This window comes from Protopterus annectens, chromosome 11.part0, assembly GCF_019279795.1.
Source record: "Protopterus annectens isolate FY-2018-M chromosome 11.part0, PAN1.0, whole genome shotgun sequence".
NCBI lineage: Eukaryota > Metazoa > Chordata > Ceratodontiformes > Protopteridae > Protopterus > Protopterus annectens.
Window position 1 is genome coordinate 1,537,732,081 of NC_056745.1, and position 22,717 is coordinate 1,537,754,797.

The following is a 22,717-nucleotide window of genomic DNA, read 5'->3' on the forward strand; positions in this document are numbered from 1 at the left end:
AATACCCAAGGCTTATACGTTATCTAGTTATGTAAGTATTCTCTGCACGGCAACAACAGAAAGGCTTTCAATGTTGACAGTTGCATCTTGCAATCTCAGACAAGCTTACCTGATGGTCATTAAAGCATTGCTACTTAAACACAGAGCAACAGGCACTTTCTGAATAATAATAAGCATAAATCAACAGTATAAAAATATGACAGAAACCAGAACATTCTGCAAAATCAAGGACAGATGAAAATCCACTGTAATACTTGTGTCTACCTTGGATGGGGGGATACTCTGCACATTTACACTGCATAACTGCTCCTTGCCTTGCTTGGACACATCCAGAGTCACTACATGGGGGAGTGGGGTGCAACAAGTATGTCACAATTTGAAATGTCTCTGGCTGACTGTGATGGCCTTGACACATTTGTCATACCTCTCAACCTCAGAGCAAGAAATCTGGACAAAGTCATACACAGAAGTGGGACAGAGGCCCAAAAATAAGGATATTTTTTAAATATTGCTCTTATAAACTTAGAAAGATAATAAAATAGTAGTAAGTCTTGCATTAGTATGAATTTTCTGAAGGGTATGAAATCTGAAACCCAAATGTCTGTCATTATTTTCTTACTTCAGTTTTTAATGCTTTGCCACTAATTTGCCCAAAAAACACAATTTTATGAAAAACTGACCAAAAATGTGATGTAAAAATATAAAATAACCGCACAATACAGCTGGGAACCTGTCAAAGAAGGGACACTTTTTAATATTAGTACTGCTAACTTGAGCAGCTGACAAAATAAAATAATCTACATGCATTTCTGAAATAAAAGTAATCCATAACTCTGATTATTACAGTTATTTATTAACTGTAAACCCTCCACATTTACTTCCAAAATTGTCATTTTGCAGATGGATTATTAGAGGAAGAGCAACATTTTGAGCCAAAATCGGGGACAGTTTGGATATGCATAATTCTATAAAGCAATTTATTTGCATGTACCTCTCAACCTGTTAATGCAGGAAATCTGGACAAGGCCAAATATATTGGGGGAACATATAAACAGTACTAAAAATTGCTGTTGTATAAACTGAGACAGTTGATAGAATAACAGATCTTGCTTTAGCATGCATTTTTCTGCAGGTTATGAAGTCTGAAACTCAGTGCCTGTCATTATTTAGTGACTTAATTCCTAAATGATTTGCCAGAAAACCATAAATTTTATGAGGAACAAACCAAAAATAAGAAGCAAAAATCAATTCATTTTGCAAAAATCTGGACAGTTGAGAGGTATAGTTCACCCGGGGTTGTCATTGAGTTTGCCGCCCTTGAACTATTACTTGGCTATTTCACCCCATTTTCCATAAACACTAATGTGCATACTGCTTTACTTCTGTGATGATTTGGACTTCATTTAAAAGTTTTATTTTGCATTTTACAGCACAAACAATAATACATATCTGCTAAACAAAGAAATGCAGTCTCACAATTAAAACATACTTAGCATTAAACTTATCTGCCCTTAAAACACACATTCATTGAAACAGCATTGAAACCCACATTCAAAGAAAATACATTTTGCCAGTGGCAGATAAACATTAACTTTGTGCTGTTTTGAAATCACAGGCCCCTTGCACACGAAACATACACATGCTCTTTGATACACCATCCTGATTGTATTAAATTACGTTCCTTGTATAATACAGTAGAGTTTTAGAGGGCATTTTAAATTTATTGTTTTGAACATTTTTCCAGTAAACAATGAAACAAAATGCATGCACCAATAATGACAAAACTGCACAATTCAGAACATTTCCATCATAAAAGTCTGCTCAAACGTCTACAGTCCACCAGTATCAGTAAATATGCACAATCTCTGAAGAAGTAAAAGTAATTTAAATAATTCCACATTAAAGAGATCTGTAACTAATGAAGAGGTTGCTGCTAGCAAACAACTTTATATTTCATTGTTTCATCTACAAATAAAGCGCCTGTTGCCCTTGAGGAATAAATTGCCTATGTTATACTAAAAAAACGATAAGCTAGTAATATTGCAATAGAGAATGGTTGGCAAACTGATAACAGGTTCATAGTTACTAGGTATCTTCGCCAAAGGACTGTAGCATCCACCCCCTTTGCAACACAGCACAGTATCAGCAATGCATCTATTTACTGTGGGAGAAGAACACACAGCCTTCTGCATCAAAAGCAAGTACACTTCCTCTTGTGCTATTAACAATGCAAGCAGACTCAGCATAAGCAGCACTAAACTTTTGCTCCTCTCCAGCTTTCAGCTCCTTGTAAAATCTACTCAACTCTCAGCTGTATCTCTGAACTTTGCAGCACAATAAAGCTGGAAAAAGCCAAAATTTATTGGGGAGGGGACAAAAGCCCAAAAACCAGGGACACATTTTAAACATTGCTTGTATAATGTTGGAAAGTTGCTAGAATAAAATGCTGTGTTGCCACCATACATTTCATTGCCAAGTCTTGAACTTAGGACCCTGTGCAAAACAGTCTGAGCAACATACCACTATGCCAAATAAGCTGTTTTGTGAAAAAGAGGAAGACTGAAACTTAAATGGCTACCATTTATTGAATTCAGTTCTCACCATAGCTGTCAACCTCTTAGCACAAAACACCTGAACAAAGCCAATAATGGGGAAATACAGCCCCCAAACATATTCAGTGAATTCAGTTCTCACCATAGCTCTCAACCTCTTAGCAAAAAACACCTAGATAAAGCCAGTAATGGGGGAGTACAGCCCCCTAACATATTCAGTGAATTTACTTCTTACTTACACCATAGCTCTCAACCTTAGCACAAAAAACCTGGATGAAGCCAATAATGGGGGAATACAGTCCCAAAAATAGGGACAAATTTCAAATATCCATCTTAGAAACTTAGAAAATTGCTAGAATAAAAGGTTTTGTCTTACCATGTACTTTCTGAAGAATATGAAGTCTGAAATTCAAATGTTTGTCATTTTTATTTATCTAACGTTTGTTAACCAGGAAAGTCTGACTTGGAACAAAAAACAATTTTCAGCAGAGGCCCAGAGAGAAACACTCCAGACACATGTCTTTGCAACATGGGAGGACACCAGAACACCCCCACACAAACACAGGGAGGACATGCAGACTCCACACAGAAGGCACCTCAGCCAAGAATTAAACCAGAGAACCTGTAGCTGTCAGGCAACAATGCTACCACTGCACCACTGCACTACAGACTGTGTAAAGACAAAAATACAGAAACCACAGATTTTATGAGGAAGAGAAGATAACAAATATGAGGCAAAAATCTGCAAATTTTTTACAAATGGTGGTGGGTATAGAATTCAGGCTCTTGCCACCTGGGCCCAAGGTACAGGGTTCAAGCGTGATTCTCTACCCACCACCATATAACAACTGGGGCATTACACACACACACACACACACACACACACACACACACACACACCCTCTGAGCTCAAATACATGCCTTAAAGTTAGTAAACCCAAATATTCCTTCTTTAAAAGCCTGCACTTAGATATTCCTTGCTGCAGTTCCAAACAACATCTGTAATAACATCCAAAAGCCTGCGCAGAGCAAGTCCTTCCCACGAGAGCAAGCTGGGTGCTACCCAGCCTGCAGAATCCCCTTCCAGTCTATGCAGTTGTAACTGCATAGACTTCTGGGTTATTGCTGCTGAATGCTTGTCTTCCTAATCCGGACTGCCGGTGAGACAGTCTGGATTCTGTGCACATGCTCCAGACCGGTTCACCAGCAGTCCAGATATCAGAAAATGCCGCAAGTGCACATGCGCGATGTTCTGCAATGCATTTTTTTTTTTTTTTTATTTTATTTTCCTTTTGTTTTACAGCTGGGGGCTGCAGTCCTGCAGCCCAATAGCATGATCCATCCCTGCACTGAAGGAAGACTTGCAGCTGTCATTTTCCTCTGCTTTTATGGTTGACTTTAATTTCTTAATGAGTTTTCTTATATTATCTTCCTGCAAAGGGTGCTGACCCTACATGGTAATTTGAGCAGTTTGTTCTTCTGTTATTCAGTTTGTTTAACCAAATGTCTATTAGGGTGGTTTCCTTTTACATTTAAATTTAATGTTATAGTACATTCTAGTGCAGAAATACAGGTAGTTGCATTTGTCTAAATGGACATGAAGGCCCTTTGTGTATACGGTTGCATATCCCAAGTGAACTTTGCAGTTTTTGTGTATGAATTTAGAGATTTAATGATATAACTGTAAAAGGCTTGCCTTGTTGAAGCCCCTAAAGAGGGTGCAGTAGTTACCAGAGGCATGGATATTTTGAGGATAAAGTTAACTAGCAGGTAGTCTGACTTATCTAATAAGGATCTATCCAGGGGAAAGAATTGTCTGGAGATAAATTTTTGAGAACCAACTAAAGAATGGTGAGGCTGAGGGCAAACTTATCCAGGCAATTCTTGTTTACCCAGTCTAAGAAGCATTGGGCATGTCCTCCATTTGTACTGTAGGCACTTCAGTCTATGGGGTAATAGTTGAAATTGCTACAGATTAATAAGCCATTTCTTGTAGGGATATTTTCAAGAAAGGACAATATGTTTTTGTGAATATGGGTGGTATTTATGGATGGGGATTGATAACTAGCTATAGGTTGGAAGCTTGACTTCCTTGAGCTGAACTGGAGTTCTATGAATTCATGCATGGGGATCACAGGATTTCAATGTTGAAGGGAAACTGTCACTGATGAACACTGAGATTCCACTGCAGCAAGTGAATTTAAAGGCATGGTAGGCACAAAACATAAACACACAGTGAGTGCCCTATTTAAATTTGCATTATGTTTCATTAACAACACAAATATGGATATCTTTCAGATGCAGAAATGTCTCCACATTAGGTAATTTATTGTTACGACTCACCACACTGAGAAGGGACATCTTCATGTTGTCCAATTTGGGATTTGATGTGTTTGTTTGTTAGGTCTGGAAGTTCATTAAATGAACTCTGACTTAAAAAAGGCACAATGGCGTAGCAAAGGTTTTCACCAGTTTTCACAGACTTTTTTTTGTTCTGCTGACTGATGCCATGTTCATCTTATTATAGTAGATATCTTAGTGGCATTTTTATAGCTGACAAGTGAAAAATAAATTAGCACAAGAAAATGTACAATACAAAGACATGTTATAGATGATTTATCAGTAGGGTTTTGCATGCAATAGCTGTTATCCTTTTTTTGCCTTCTTTATTAATGTCACACATAGTACAGTGGCATGAGTATACATTCAGTTATAAACGAGAAAGCAAACCATTGCAACACTGTTTCATTATTCATTATACAGATGTGATTTTCACTTTAACAGTTAATCAGTTTAACATTACAGAGATTGCTCAAGTTCTGCCTTCCCTGAAATATCACTCCCATTCTGTACATAGTTTTCCCACATATTATATTTATTTGTATAATGTTTATTGCTTCTGTTTTCTAAATGTCACACCTCCAGTTCTTTTATCTCCTTTACAATATTCAACAATTCTGTTACACTTTGTTTTGTTTTTGATTTTTTATTTCTTAGTAATTGTTTTGTTGAAATAAAAATCAAAAACAAAACAAGTAATTGTTTTGTTGAGACTGCGGTGGTGGTGCTGCAGTACTGTTGTTGCCTGACAGTAAGACGTTGTCCCTTTCAATTCTCATCTAGAGCGTCTTCTGTCTGGAGACATCCGTAAATGGGCGTACCTTCGTTAAAGGTTGTGCGTCAGGGCTGGCAACTCGGCACGTAAAGATCTACTGCCAATCATTAGAGGACTGGAGTTCCACTGTGGTGACCCCTAACTGGGAAAAGCCGAAAGACACAACAACAACAACAAGTAACTGTTTTGTTGGTAGACAACAGCGTTAAACTTAGTAGCGCTTACCATGTCTAGGCAATTCATTGTCTATATCCCATCTCAAAAGCATAATTTCCTTACTTAAATAATTTGTTCCACCAACATTTTTGACAAAATACATTACAGGGAATCAGGGAATGTCTAAAATCTATCATCTTGATACATTTCCAAAAAAAAAAAAAAAACATGTTCCCTGGTATCCCTGTCTTTTCCATCAAATCTCCAGCATTTGCTGTCTAACTGTGGAAAAATTCTCTAAAGTTTACCAGAAGTATAAAAATACCTACGGAAACACTTCCATTCAAAGATCCTAGATCTTCTAGATTTCGTTGCATACTTGGCAGCCATATATGAACCTATGGGTCCAGGACTAATGCTCAAGTGGCCGTTTCACCGAATGTGAAATGGCCGGGTATACTTACTTGAAAGTGTTTTTCACTGAAGAAGCACTTTCATGTAAGTATGCCTGTTGCAGAGATCACACTACAGTGGGGATAAGGGAAGATTCCCTTTTTCCCAAAGTAGTGCGAGCTCGGAGTGAGAATATAAAAGTAGAGGGGGTGGGGGGTGCAGGGGGGCTTGCCCCCCTGCAAAAACATAAATGTAATGTTTATTTTTTTTTTAAATACACTTTAATGAAAGCGCTTTTTTGGGGAAAGTGCTTTCGTTAAAGTGTGTTTGGTGATAGTGGATTCAGACTGTTGAATTTTCATTCAACAGTCCTAGATCCAAACCTATATATATATATATATATTTCCCGATTATTTATTTGTATGTTGCCTTTCCATTCTCATTCCCTAGCCTTGTCTAACATCTTATGATTCATTTTTATTAGTTATCATGTATTATGTTATATACCCTACTAATTATCAGTTTGATTACTGCAACTTCTGAATAGACTCAACTATAAACTCAGCTAGTGCTGGTCTTTCATTTCACACATCTCTTTGACTATACTCTGTTATCATTCCCTGGTGGGGAAGGTGGTGTCCAACCAACAGTCCAAACTTCTGCTTGACTTCATCCCACTATAACTTAAATTCCAACTCTGTCTTACTTATTTTCTGTGTCCTAACTTACAGTCTTCTCTATTGGAAAAATCACTTTTCTTCCTTCCGTATCTGCTTACTTCTCAAAATATTTTTTGTATGGTTTCACTTGCTCTCCTTAATTGTCTGCATCCAAAATCCTATTTTGTCTTTACTTCATGATTCCCCCCGCATCTTCAACATCATTTATTTCCCACTTAGTTCTGTGTGCATGCATCTATATATCTATGTATCAATATCTATTGGTCTACCTGTCTATAGATATCAGTAAATAGATATAGATACATGCAAGCCTTAACTGTGTAACTGTAAAGTATCCCTTCAAATCTGACAATCCTAAAACACATTCTTCTGTCTAGAAAAACAATTTATCCAACTAAATACTTGCCTTCTTTCCCTTATAAATAAATTCTTTCAATTCTTTATTAATCATGGCCCACAGCTTCTTCTCTGTTTGTTAAAAGTATGTATATTATTTATACAGTACTAAGGGGACAAGAAATATTTTCACTGCTTGTATCTTACAATCCATATCCATCATAAAGAGCTTCTATTTTCTCACTTCTGCATTATTTTTTGTTTAGTCTTTTCCCACATATTCTTAGCTACCATAATAGAATCCCTTTTAATGCAAACCACAAAATACTTAATTTTATCATGTCCCCATAAATCCAATGCATGTGTGGGAACATAATTCGCTGGTATAGTTTTTGCTTTATCTCATTTATTTTATATCCTGTAAAAGCTTTATCTCATTTATTTTATATCCTGAAAAAAACTTGAAACTGTCTGAAGACATTCCACAAAGGTGAAATATGCTTTTCTTGATTTATCAATTATAATATATTACCACCTGGAAATAAGGCCTGTATTTCTTGAATATCATTCCAGTTATAACCTTGAATTTGTGAGTCATTTATTTTCTTTGTCAGTAGCTCTAAGTATAAGGCAAATAAAGGGAGTGAGGACATCTCTGTCTGGTTGCTCTATTCAAGCTCAGTATTTGATCCCTATCTCTGCCCTTCATATATCTTCTTAATAACTCAATTATTCTGTTGAGACAGTAGTTTTAACTTTATCAGCATTTGTCTGAAGACCATTCAGTTAAGACATGGGTCATATATTTCAGAGAAGTTACACATTTGGTGTATAGGTCTGTTGAGTTTTAGACATTGAGATAGTCTATAAAATGACGATCAATTGTACTCTGTGTTTCAGTTTTTATACCTTTGGTGCAATCCTTAATGCCCTCTGTTATGTTAACTATTCCATTTAGCCTTTTATGTACAATAGCTGTTGCCCTTTGGAACAATTCTGAAGCTATAATCCTCAAAACATTAGTTTCAAGGGCTTGTAATGAGCCAAATGTGTTTTGATGGCACAAAGTTTGGAACAATATTTACCAGTCTTTTATCTGTAAATATTATTTTGGATCTCTCTGTATGACTATAATTACTTTTGTTTCACTAAGTTATATCTCTTTCTCTAGACTAGTTTTAGGCACGGTAGGTTCTCATCTAAGACCATGAATCACAGAGTTGTTTCAGACAACATCTTTATGTGATATTTGCCCTGAAAACATCCAAAGCTTTCATGCTGATTAGCATGCATCTTCAGAATATCATTTCAATCCTACACAATGCATTCAACAATCTGTGGATTATGATTCTAGAATGGTAATGAAGTGTCACTCTGTTATATGCTATTACATGCACTCTTTTGTTTAATTTATTTACAACAGAGGGCTGCCTGTCAATAAAACATTGTTTTTGTACAATTTGCAGACATCTGTACTAAAGTTTGCGTGCTGGACATTGTACCAGCGTTATGGTTACACAAACAGTTTCTCTAACTCCCTCTGTGACTGTTTTGATGACTCTGCAAACACCCATGCAGAATGGTCTCACACCCTTTCTCTGTATGCCTCCAGTATTAAAAGTACTGACTACTTATGCTGATAACTATATTTTTGTCATATTCCATTGAATTAAATGCATGAATTATTTTTGTCATGGTAGTTCATTATACAGACATCTCAGCCCAGAATACCCAGAATATTTGGGTGGCTTCAGAGCTGGATCTAGCACTATGCAACCTAGGCAGTTGCCTAGGGCTTGCTGTCTGAGAGTTCCCATTTGCTAGAAGCTGCCACAACATTTAATTTTTAAATAAAAAATTAATAAAAATTGCATTACTTCTTTATCCATCCTTCCATGTGTATGCCTTTAAGGATGCACTCTGTCTCTGTCCATTCATGCGTACATCTTTAAGAGCACACCTTGCAGCCATCCAGCCATGAATCTATAGTATGAAACATGTACATGATTTAAACATTGGCACTTCCTGCTATTTTCTTGGGTATCTGAGTAGAGAACTTGGCTGCGTGAAAGATTTGGAACTGCTACCTGGAAGAGACAAGTGTTCCTCTGTGTATATTAATGTCTGTGTATGTACCTTTAAGAAGCTATCCAAGGGCTTGCACAAGTGCATAAATACTAAGCATGTGCAAGTCTAACTGCCATTTTATAGTAAGCTGTTGAGATGTAAGCATGTATGTATGTAAGGTCTGTCTGTTAGCTAGTTTGTTTGTATTTTATGATGTTGCTATCCACCCTTCTGTGTTTCTATGTATTAAAGCATCTAATACCAGCCTGCTTATCATCTATGTTATAGAGGGACAAGCGACATGGTGTCAGAAGCGACATGTCTAAAAGGACATGGAGTCAGAAGAGGCATATCTAAAGGAAATGTTGTTAGAGGAGGCATGGCTAAAATGACTGAAGGCACTTGCTTGGGCCTGGTGGAATATATATCAATGAATCATCCCTACAATGTGCATACTTAGCAAAACAGGTCATAAACGAATTTCAGATATTAAAACTTGTTCAGCACTATTTCTTATTTGCAAAATATAAAATGAGGCATACCGCTCTAAATTATATTTGCATAAACTGATATGTACAATATTGATAAAAATATTCAAATTACTGCAGAAAATGTTTGAAATAAAGTCTGAGTTGCATAAAACAAATAAAATAAGGGGAAAGTGCTGCATTTTCACAAAGCATGTATTTCATATTAAGCAAAAGATATCAGAGTTATCAGAAGTGTATAAAGTGTCCGCATGTTTGTGCAGTATTACAGTAAAGTTATTTCTCAAAGTACAGCCATTACAGGGCACATTTCACAGAATACAGTTATTAGAGTATCTTTTGCAAAGTACATTATTTCAAAGAGTTTGTGTATTTTAATGTTATTACAAGCTCACAGAACAATTTGTTCATACATAATCACAAGGGTCATATTTTCAGTGTGTTTGTGCATACTTTGTGGGCATGGCAGATGGATTTTGAAAACCCAGTGCACTTGTATTTGACAATAATATTGCTGAGAACTGGAGAGTGTTTGAGCAAGAGTGTGACATTTTCATACAGGCTACATTTTCTGATAAAGATGACCCTACAAAGGCATTTATTCTGCTTAATTTAGCTGGGTTAGAAGCCATAGAAAGGGAATGTTCATTTGTGTATGCACCTGCTATCTATATATGAGAGGGGGATAACCATCATATTCTTGTACTGGCTGAGTCAAGGGAAGACCCGGAGTGCTTAAAACATACATTTAGAGAAATGTGTAACCCCCAGACAAATGTTACTATGGAAAGGCACTTACTTTACACAATGAATCAAAAGCCTGGTGAAACTTTTGCAGCATATATATCTGACCTGAGAAATAAGACTAAAACATGCAGATCTGGTGACTTAAGGGATGAGTTGTTAAAGGACAGACCTGTGTGTGATATTAAAGATGATGCTGTGAGAAAGAGTTTGCTTCATGACAGTGATTTAACTTTGAATAAGGTCTTTGAGATGTATCAGTTATATGAGGTTACAGAAAAGCACACAAATATGCTTACAAATGAGAATAGCTTTAGAAGGCACAGTGATAAAGCTCATATTGATAGTATGCAGCAGGTGATTAAAAGAAACAGACCCAAGCTCATGGCAGCAACTGCAGCCTATGCAGCACCCACTGGTAAACCCCAGAATTTTCCATCAAATTCTAGAGTTTGCACAGTCTCAGTGAAGCATAAGAGTGAGTCAGCAAACTCAAAGCATAGGCCCCAACCTAATTTCATTGCCAACTGTCATAACTGTGGTAGAAGTCACGAATCTAAAAGGGAAAAATATTTAGTTTTTGGTCAGCAATGCCACAAATGCAATAAATGTTCTTTAATTAAATGGGGACATTTTAAGAAATGAGTTGATCAATTAGAGAGCTGCCACTCTACTCTTTATGTGGGTGGTGTGTCAGTGGTTCATGAAACAGTTAATGCAGTAGATTTAAGGGCAAAGAATGAAGTATTTTGTACTGTCTGGATAAATGGCAAACCCATGGAGCTCAAAGTTGATACAGGTTCCAAGTGCAATGTTATATCAGCAGAAACATTTGCTAGAGTGTGTAAAGGTGAAAGGCTTGATTTGATAAGGTGTGCGAAGCTTGTTACTTATGGAGGTGAAGAAATTCAATCCGAAGGCTCAGTAGTGCTTTCATGTTACTCTGCTGGAAGAAGCTATGACTTATTATTTTATGTAGTTAAGAGGCACGTTCAGTCATTATTAGGGCTTAGAGACAGTTTGAAAATGAGACTGCTTTCATTTAATAAGGAAGTCCACCAAGTCAGCTTAAAAGACCACTATTGTAATTTCACCCTCTACATTTTTTCTACCTATACAGATCTTTTCGAAGACAAACTAGGCAAACTTCCAGTTGTGTACTCCATGAGATTAGACACAGAGGTCAATCCAGTTATCAGGCCGGCACGTAAAGTTCCAATAGCCATAGAGGACAGAGTCAAAGCTGAGTTAGATAAAATGGTGCAACAAGGTGTGATTTATCAAGTTACAACTCCAGTAAATCTTGAAGCAACCAAGTATAAGGCAGGCAAAACACGTTTACTTCTCCTTGTAGTAGTCAAAAACTTTATTATTAGAAAGACAGATAAGCGCTTTCATCTCAAATTAAAAATCCAAGAGACTTCATCAGATAAACTAACACAGGCAAACCAAGATATAAAACTAGTATTAGGAATGAGTTAACTTCCTGCTAGCAATCATAGTTGAACATTTTAAAGTGACAGTGCCTAAATAAAGTAGCAATTCCCCAGATAACAAGTAAACATTCGACTGCTATTGATTGATTTCAAAAAGCTATCCTCTTGTACATGAACACCCCATGTTATAAAATTTATATAATAAATACATACATAATTAATCACAGCTTAAAAGTCCACTATAAAAGGTTCAGTGTACCTAAAATGACAATGACAACTTTATAGAATCATTATAAAACTCATTTATAAAAATAAACTCATTATAAAATTGAATAGATAGTGGATTAATATCAAACCTAATAAATATTATGGGAATAAATATATTCAAAGCCAATTAATATGTATAAGTATATACAAAGATATAAATACATAAGTTATAAAATATATATAAAAAAATATATATAATAAAAATATAATTTGAATCTAAATGCCCCTTTCATAACCAATGACTAGCACCTACTAAGTGTTTTTTTTTTTACTAAGCTGCTAATCGATATATTTTTATTCAAACCCGGCCATTATACTGAGTTAAGTCGAAGCTGCCAGGAAAGTTCCATTGTCTCGAGCAGGTATGGCCAAGCTCCACCCCGGGGTGAAATCTTTATGGTGTCAAGCACAACAAACTTAAACTCATGTTGTAGAAATGACATAATATGTTTTGCCAATGCATTACATTCATAACCATCACATATATTCCTCAGATGCTCCCCAATTCTACTTTTCAGTCTACGCTTGGTTTTGCCCACATAAAAACATGGGCAATAACAGCAAAGGGTGGAATAGACCACTCCCTCTGTTAAACAAGAGAATTTTTCCTTAAACCAAATTTTCTTCCCATTTATCTCCACTACCTCGGTTTCTAAAATATTTTTACAAAACTTACACATACCACATTTGTGCATATATCCTTTATGTTGCTTAAGTTTATTATTTTCAAGCATACTCTTTAAACAATATCCTTTTTTATATACATAAATGGGAACATCTCCTAAAATATCCCTCATTTCCTTATAATTTCTTATAAACTCCCAATTCTTAACCAAAATATTCTTTATAGTGAGTGCATCCCTATTGTATGTAGTTAAAAAACTATTTTGATAAGATGTCTTAACACTAGAAGTGTGTGTCTCCATAACATTTACTACAGCATATTCTTGTGTATGTAATTCATCATCCATTTCATTCATAGGTTGTACTTCACCCATACCCCTGGTACTCATAATGGGCAAAAAATGTCCACTTTTTCTTTTGTTTTTCAATTCCTCCATAATCTGGTCTATTCATTAGTTTGGGTATCCCCTTTTAATAAACTCCTTTTTAAGTATATTACATTCCTCTATAACATGGGATGCTCATGTATAAGCTGATAGCTTTTTGCAATCAATCAATATCAGTCATTGAACGTTTATTTGTTATCTGGGGAATTGCTGCTTTATTTAGGCACTGTCACTTTAAAATGTTCAACTGTGATTGCTAGCAGAAAATGAAGCCATTCCTAGTACTAGTTTTAAATCTTGGTTTGCCTGTGTTAGTTTATCTGATGAAGTCTCTTGGATTTTTAATTTGAGACAAAAGTGCTTATCTCTCTTTCTAATAATAAAGTTTTTTGACTACTACAAGGAGAAGTGAACATGTTTTGCCTGCCTTATACTTGGTTGCTTCAGGATTTACTGGTTTTACTATTTTGGTTCGTTTGGTTGTGGTTTTACAAGTATGGAAGCAGAACAAGGCAACACTTCAGTTTTGGGTGATTTACAGTCACAAGTGAAAGGACAACAAAATGGAGCTACAGGCAATTTGACAATATTAACTCAACAACTAATAACTTGGCTGGATCGTTTAGAGCAGTCGGCTCTTTCCTAGATGACTATCCACCCTACATCAGGTACTTCCACTCAAAATAATTTAACGACAGTACAAAGGATTGGAAATAATGGAGGGGAAGGATATTTGGCAGCATTCACTGCTTCAATTCCTTCTCTACGACCGGAAACATGACAAAACGAGGTAAATGACTGTAATAAGACTGTTATTGAAGCTAATGATAATACTTTAAATACACCAATGCTAACAGAATGGCTTAGAAATGACTGTAGCGCATTAAGAAATATTAGAACTAATAATACCAGCCTGCATGACCAACTTAATGAACATGACCGTTGTCTTCTTAAGAAAAAAAAGTTACAGATGGATGACATGTTTTTTAAAGAATGCTTGAACCAAAGAACAGTTCCAAAGAGCCTGCAGATGTGGCACTATCCCACATGGCTAGTGGTAGGCTCAGATTTTCACAAAGACCTTCTTGAACTTTTTGACAAGTTTGGTTTTGAGTATATGCAGATGGTAATTGACTATAATGACAAAATGATAGAATCTTTAAACACTGAAGTCACAGCAATGGATAAATTAATTATACAGAACCCTGCTTTCCCTAACAGTAAATTTGATTATTGCAGCATATTTTGTACCATTGATAAACAGATGCTGATAATAATAAGTAAAAAGATTAAGAAGCTGGCTAGGGATGAAAAAAAATATGCTAAAAATTCAGCATACCCCCGACCCCCACCATCACAGGAATGGCAACAAAATAGGAGAGGAGTTGAACATTATAATAGTGCTAATCAGAACGACAATGGGGTTATGAACTTGTACACATTTGTTAATGATTATTTTAGACAAAGAACAATATCTACCCCTGAGGCATTCAGAGTGGCTCATGAACCAGCAGAGAACCCAACAACATCAGGGGAGAGGTAATTTCAACACATACCAATTGGGGAGGGGTAGAACAAACAATAGGGGGACCAGCAGGAACTCCTGGAGGGGGAGAGAGAGACAATAATGCCTGATACTGAAAATTTGAACAATAATACTGTTAGGGGTGGTTATTTATTACCACTTTTAAGAATGAATTTTAAATCTGAAAATGATTTTAATGTATATAATTTTTCTGATTTAACTCCCAATGTGGCCATGTGTGACGTCTTTGCTAAAGGTTTAACTTTTGTATCGGATCGCTCAATTAATCTGGTCCATACTCTGATGGACTTAAAACAGTATGTTAGGAAATTGAAACTTAATATTATGTTTAATAAACTTGATCTAATTAGGGACCCTTTTAAAATCTCTAGAACCTATAATCCGCCCGTACATCCGACTCTGACATTATTTGAAAGAGTGTATGAACTTGATTTACATGAATTTAGTAGAAATTCTAATAATAAGTATGGTATGAATAGAATATATAGGAATTTAAATCATGATGAAGAGTTTGAACTTGGTTTTTTGATCCACAATAAAGGGGTCAGAATTATAAACCCAGATAAATGGGGCAGAGTAGTCATTATGAATCTGGTTGACTACAATAACAAAATGCTAGAGATTTTAAACACTGATACTTATACTAAGAGCTCCTTAAATTAAATGAATGGAGCTTATAGAAGAATAAAGGGTTTTATACAGGACATGTTTATAGATGGATTCATTTCTATTAATGAATTACATTATTTGTCAGTAGAGTATCCACTTACCCCGACTATTTTCAGGGCTCTAAAAATCCATAAAGATGTGAGTCAACCACCAATGAGACCAACAGTGGATGCTAGGGGCTCTATTACTTATCCTTTGGCTAAATACCTGGATAAAGAGCTTAGTAAATTTGTATGGGATGAGCCCAACGTTTGCATCGATTCTTGGGATTTTTTAAAGAAGATCGATGCTATTGATTTTAAAAATGAATATCTACTTATTACGACTGATGTTGTTAATCTTTACAGTGTGATATCCCATGAGATTGATATACAATGGTTTTGTGAATATTTGCAGTCCAAAAGCTTTATACAGAATAGAGTCAACTTATATGAGCAGATTTTGGATCTAATTTTAAGGAATAACTTTATCCTGTTTGAAGGAGAGTATTTCCTTCAAAATGAAGGTGTGGCAATGTGCTCCTCTTGTGGGGGTCTATATGCCAATATTATTATGTTAGAATGGGAAAAGTGATATCTGAAACAGTCTTAATATTTCCCATTCTGCAAATGTTATATGTGCTATTTGGATGATATATTCATTATATGGGAAGGACCAAAAGATATGGTTGTAACCTTCCTAGAATATATCAATAGTACAACAAATGTTTTGAAATTCACACATACTATAAGTGAAACGACTATCCCATATTTGGATATTTTACTAACAAAACATAAGGTCAATAATAGGTTTTTGGACAAAATTTATTGTAAAACTACATACACTAATAGTTTCCTTCATTTCAGTAGTTGTCATCCGTTGCAACAGAAATGGGCAGTAGTCAAGGGCCAGTTTGTCCTGGCAGCCCGGATGACTACTGTATGGGAGACCTTTATAGAGGAATGTAATATATTTAAACAGATGTTTATTAAAAGGGGATACCCAAGCAAATTAATAGATCAGATTATGGAGGAAGTGAAAAACAAAAGAAAAAGTGAATATTTTTTGCCCAGTTTGAGTACCAGGGGTATGGGTGAAGTGCAACCTATGAATGAAATGGATGATTAATTACATACACAGGAAGATGCTGTTGTAAATGTTATGGAGACAAACATTTGTAGTGTTAAGACATCTTATCAAAATATTTTTTAACTACACACAATAGGGATGCACCCACTATAAAGAATATTTTAGTTAAGAATTGGGAGTTTATAAAAAATGATAAGGAAATGAGGGATATTTTAGGAGATGTTCCCATTTGTGTATATAAAAAAGGATATTGTTTAACGAGTATGCTTGAAAATAATAAACTTAAGCAACATAAAGGATATATGCACAAATGTGGTATGTGTATGTTTTGTAAAAATATTTTAGAGACTGAGGTAGTGGAGATAAATGGGAAGAAAATTTGGTTTAAGGAAAAATTCCCTTGTTTAACAGAGAGTGTGGTCTATTCCACCCTTTGCTGTTATTGTGCATGTTTTTATGTGGGCAAAACCGAGCGTAGACTGAAAAGTAGAATCGGGGAGCATCTGAGGAATATACGTGATGGTTATGAATGTAATGCATTGGCAAAACATATTATGTCATTTCTAGAACATGAGTTTAAATTTGTTGTGCTTGACACCATAAAGATTTCACCCTGGGGTGGAGCTTGGCCATACCTGCTCAAGAAAATGGAACTTTCCTGGCAGCTTCGACTTAACTCAGTAAACTGGCCGGGTTTGAATAAAAATATATTGATTAGCAGCTTAGTAAAAAAAAAAAACACTTAGTAGGTGCTAGTCATTAGTTATGAAAGGGGCATTTAGATTCAAGTTATATATTTATTATATATATTTTTATATATAGTTTATAACTTATGTATTTATATCTATTTATATACTTATACGTATTAATTGGCTTTGAATATATTTATTCCCATAATATTTATTAGGTTTGATATTAAGCCACTATCTATTCAATTTTATAATGAATTTATTTTTATAAATGAGTTTTATAATGATTCTATACAGTTGTCATAATCATTTTAGGTACACCGAAACTTTTATGGTGGACTTTTAAGCTGTGATTAATTATGTATGCATTTATTATATACATTTTATAACATGGGGTGTTCATGTACAAGCTGATAGCTTTTTGCAATCAATCAATAGCAGTTGAATTTTTATTTGTTATCTGGGAAATTGCTGCTTTATTTAGGCAGTGTCACTTTAAAATGTTCAGCTATGATTGCTAGCAGGAAATTAATTCATTCCTAGTACTAGTTTTAAATCTTGGTTTGCCTGTGTTAGTTTATCTGATGAAGTCTCTTGGATTTTTAATTTGAGACGAAAGCGCTTATCTCTCTTTCTAGTAATAATATGTTTTGCCTACTACAAGGAGAAGTGAATGTGTTTTGCCTGCCTTATACTTGGTTGCTTCATGATTTACTGGTTTTACTATTTTGGTTCGTTAAGTTACAACTCCAACTGAATGGATATCTTCTATAGTGGTAGCTCATAAGAAAAGCTCAGATGACATCAGAATATGTATTGATCCGCAAGATTTGAACAAAGCACTAAAAAGACCTTAATTTCCAATGCACACAGTCAAAGAAGTCACAGCCTTTATGTCAAATGCCACTTTTTTTCTGTATTAGATGCAAAGAGTTCATTTAGGCAAATTCAGCTCGACAAAACATTATCATTATTCACTAAGTTCAGTACTCCATTTGGCAGGTACAGATTTTTGTGAAGGCCATTTGCGATAAATTCTGCAAGTAAAATCTTTCAACGTGCAATGGAACAAATTTTTTCTGGGTATCTTTGTGCTGTTATAGTAGACATACTAGTAGGAGGTCATGGTGAAGTGGTGCATGACAGTAACCTCACAAAAGTTCTAGAAAGGGCACGTCAAGTGAATCTTAAGCTTAATCCACAGAAATGCAAATTCAGGCTACAAGAAGTTACTTATGTTGGTCATTTATTTTTAAGTACAGGCCTACGACCAGACCCTTCAAAGCAAACAACCATTCTCAGGATGCCAGCTCCACACAATGTTTATTTTTATTTTTTATTTTATTTTATTTTACATTTGTTGACCGGGAAAGTTCAATGTTCAAGCCTTGCAACATTTTCTTGGCATGGTGAACTATCTAGGCAAGTTCATTCCAGACTTGACCCAACTTTCAGCACCGCTGAAAGTTGACACATAAAGATGTATCATGGTCTTGGTTAGAGGAACACCAAAGAGTATTTAATATCCTGAAACAGAGAATTGCTACTCCACCAACTCTCAGATATTATGATTTTCACAAACCACTTACACTTTGCTGTGATGCTTCGAAACTGGGTCTTGGTGCAGTCATTTTACAAGAGGATCAGCTTGTTGCCTATGCATCAAGAACTCTTATCCAAACTGAGATGCAGTATACCCAGATTGCGAAACAGCTTTTGGCGATTGCGTTTGCTTGTTCAAAGTTCCATGATTATGTTTATGGTAGACCTATCCAGATCGAAACAGTCCACATACCTCTGGTCTCTATTTTGAGAAAGCCTATGCATTCAGCTCCAGCCAGACTGCAATGTATGATGCTGCGATTGCAGAAGTATCATTTCAGTCTTGTCTACAAAAAAGACAAATTTCTTTATCTTGCTGATACATTATCCAGATCACCCAGAAACACCACAGAACAGCATGAGAATGAGAACCTTGATTTTGAAGATATGGATGTGAGAAATTTTTTTTTAGGTTTATAGGTTCATAGGTTCATAGTTTATTACTAGGCTAACTGCCCTTGTGAGCCATTTTAAGCCTAGCAAATTATCCCTTGTGAGACTCAAACCCTACACTTTGTGTTTGTAAGGCAAACATCTTAGCCATTAAGCCACCCTCCCAACCTTCCACACATCTTGATGAGTTGAGAGATTACACAGCCACAGATCCAGGTTTACAGAGGTTCAACTACTTTATCAATCAAGGATGGCCATCAAAGCAATCTAGTTTACTTCAAGAAGTGTAACCTTATTTTCCATACAGAGATAAGATTTTGCCTGGCAAAGGTATCATTATGAAAGGTCCAAAAGTAATTGTTTCAAAGTTCTTGCAACCAGAGTGCATTACTATCTTGCATCGTGGTCACCCTGGTACTGAATCTACCAAAAGAAGGATGAGAGGACTAGTATTTTGGCCTTCTATGTCAAGGGACATTGAGAGAGCACTTTTAACTTGTTCCGTGTGTAATAGTACTAAGCCACATCAAAAGAAGGAAACACTTCAGCTAAACCAAATTCCAGAACTACCTTGGTCAACAGTAGCCACCGACATCTTTGAGTGGAATGGTCAACATTATTTGGTGTTAGTAGACTCTTACTCCAATTGGTTCAAGAGTGACTTACTTCCTAACCTAGCATCGAGTTCATTCATGACTAAGATGAAGTGTCATTTTGCTGTACATGGTAGTCCACACAAAGTTATTTCTGACAATGGCATGCAGTTTATAAGCCAACAGTTCCAAAGATTTGCTGAAGAATGGGACTTTGCTCATGTCACAAGTAGCCCTGAGTACCCGCAGTCAAATGGTTTGGCAGAATGTGCAGTTCAAAGTGCAAAACAGTTACTAGAGAAAAGAAAATGAGAAAATAGTGATGTTTTTCTGAATCTCTTGACTCTCAGAAATGTTCTTCGTGATAAACACTGAAGACTGACTCTGTTGCTAAATTTAGTCCAGATTTTTAGGTTACAAGATATGGTCGCATCTCTGAACCTTGTAACAATTACAAAGCAACTTGGACATGAACATTGTGTTTTGTTTATAATGTCTATAGTAATGCATGTCTAACTTTGTTGCTGTTTTTACAAACGTCAATCCTTTTAAGAGGCAGGATGTAGATTAATGCATGTGTATGTACCTTTAAGAAGCTATCCAAGGGCTTGCACAAGTGTATAAATACTGGGCACGCTCAAGTCTAACTGACATTTTGTAGTAAGCTGTTGAGATGTAAGCATGTATGTATGTAAGGACTGTCTGTTAGCTAGTTCATTTGTATTTTATGATGCTGCTATCCATACTGATGTATTAAAGCATCTAAACGAAATACCCCACCTACATGTCATCTATATTAGAGAGGGACAAGCAACACTCTGATAGGGTGTGTGTGTGTGTGTGTGTGTGTGTGTGTGTGTGTGTGTGTGTGTGTGTGTGTGTGTGTGTGTGTATAAAATTACCCTGTTAGGGATAACGGGTTAGTTAATTAAATTGCACAGGCTGAACCCCTACCTTGGTTACAGGTGATAACAGCCTGAATCTTCTACACCAAATACCAGATTGTTCATTAGGGGTACATTTTCATAAAATGTGAGTTTCAGTACATTTTCAAAGAATTGTGAGCTTCAGGGGAAGACAACTTTACTGTTGTTCATGCTAAGTCTGTTTTAATGTGTTTTGTTTAGCAAATGGCCATTAGTGTTTGTGCAATAGCATTTGAAAGCAGTGTTAGTAGCACAACAGGTAGCATACTTGCCTTTGGTGCAGAATGTTTGTGGATTCTACTACAACACCATGTTGAAGGATTGCTGAAAGTGTGATGCACTTTAAGGAGATGGGGGTAATGCACTACTGAGTGTGTCCACCTTTGGTTGAGATGTCTAGTAACTATGAACCTGCTGTTGGTTTGCCATCCCTTCCCTAGTACAATATTACCAGCTTACCATTTTTTAATATAACATAGGCAATTTATTCTTCAAGAGCAGAAGGCATCAAATTTGTTGATGATACACTGAAATATAAAGTTGCTTGCCAGGAGCAACCTCTTCTTTAGTTACATATGTCTTTAATGTGGAATTATCCAGATGACTTTTACTTCTGTAGAGATTGTGCATATTTACTGATATTGATGGATTTTAATGACAGAAGTTTGAGAGGCCTTTTAAGGTTGAAATGTTCTGAAATGGGAGTTTTTTTTTCACTATTGGTTCATACATTTTGTTTCATTGCTTACTGTAAAAATGATTGAAACTTCAAATTTAAAACACACTAACACCTGGTGTTGAATTATACAAGGAAAATCATTTAATACAATCAGGAAGGTGAATCAATGAACAAATGCATGTAGTCATGTTCCTAAAAATGTGTGCAATGGGCCTATGATTTGGAAACAACCCAAAGGTAAACTTTATCTTCCACTGGCCAGATACATTTTCTTTGAATGTGAGTTTCAAGGTCAGACAAGTTTACTGCTCATGATAAATCTGTTTCCACTGTGAGACTATACTGTTTTGTTTAGCAAATGACTATCAGTGTTTGTGCTATAACATTTGAAATAAATATTTTACATTAAATCCAAATCTGTAATCATTGTAGAAATAAAGAAGAAAGTAATATGCACAGTGACAGTTTTGAATAGTGTTTATGGTAACTGGAGAAAAATAGTCAGGTAATGGGACATCAACATGGTCTTGGGGGGTTGATCCATTACCTTGCCTAGGCCCCTATATGACTATGATCCAGCTTTGGTTGTTTTAGATAAGCTTGTAATGACATTATTAGGGGCCACATCCTGTATTCATTGTATTTCTATAAACAGTGTAGTCTGACTTGACACATATGCTTGAGTACATCTCCAGAATATGACAGTAGCATGCATGCAGATTTGCAGATTTTTCTGTTTAACTTCTACAATTTAAAAGTAGATTTTGCCATAATGTAGCACTCTGCACCAATATCTTGATCTGCTTTGCCATTAATCTATAGCTTCTTTGTCCTTATTAACTGCATTGACTGCATGCACCTATTAATTTTTGCAGTAACATAACCTGAATGCACACTATGTTTACTGAATGTTATAAGATTTCTGCTTTAGACTGTTGCTTTGCTTCCAAAATTCATATCTTGCCTAGAGCATATGTTGCTGTTTGTTTCAGACTTCAGCAGAATAGTTATTACCCTCACCATGCTGATATATTTCTTTAAATAATTTTTATAGCAACATTGCCTAATGATAGCCATAAAATTTTGAAGGGGTTGTGGATTCTGCCTGCTTATTTATCAGGTACAATCTTGTTTACTTTGTGCTTTCTGCGATTTCACGTTTATGTTTATTTCTTTGACCATTTACAGCACTTCCTCATTCACATTCCTTGTTGTGCACAGTTCTCATTCCTTGGTCATGCACTGAAGATATGTGATAGACTATACCTATGACAATTTCTTATGTTAAACCTCCTTTCTTTAGTTTTC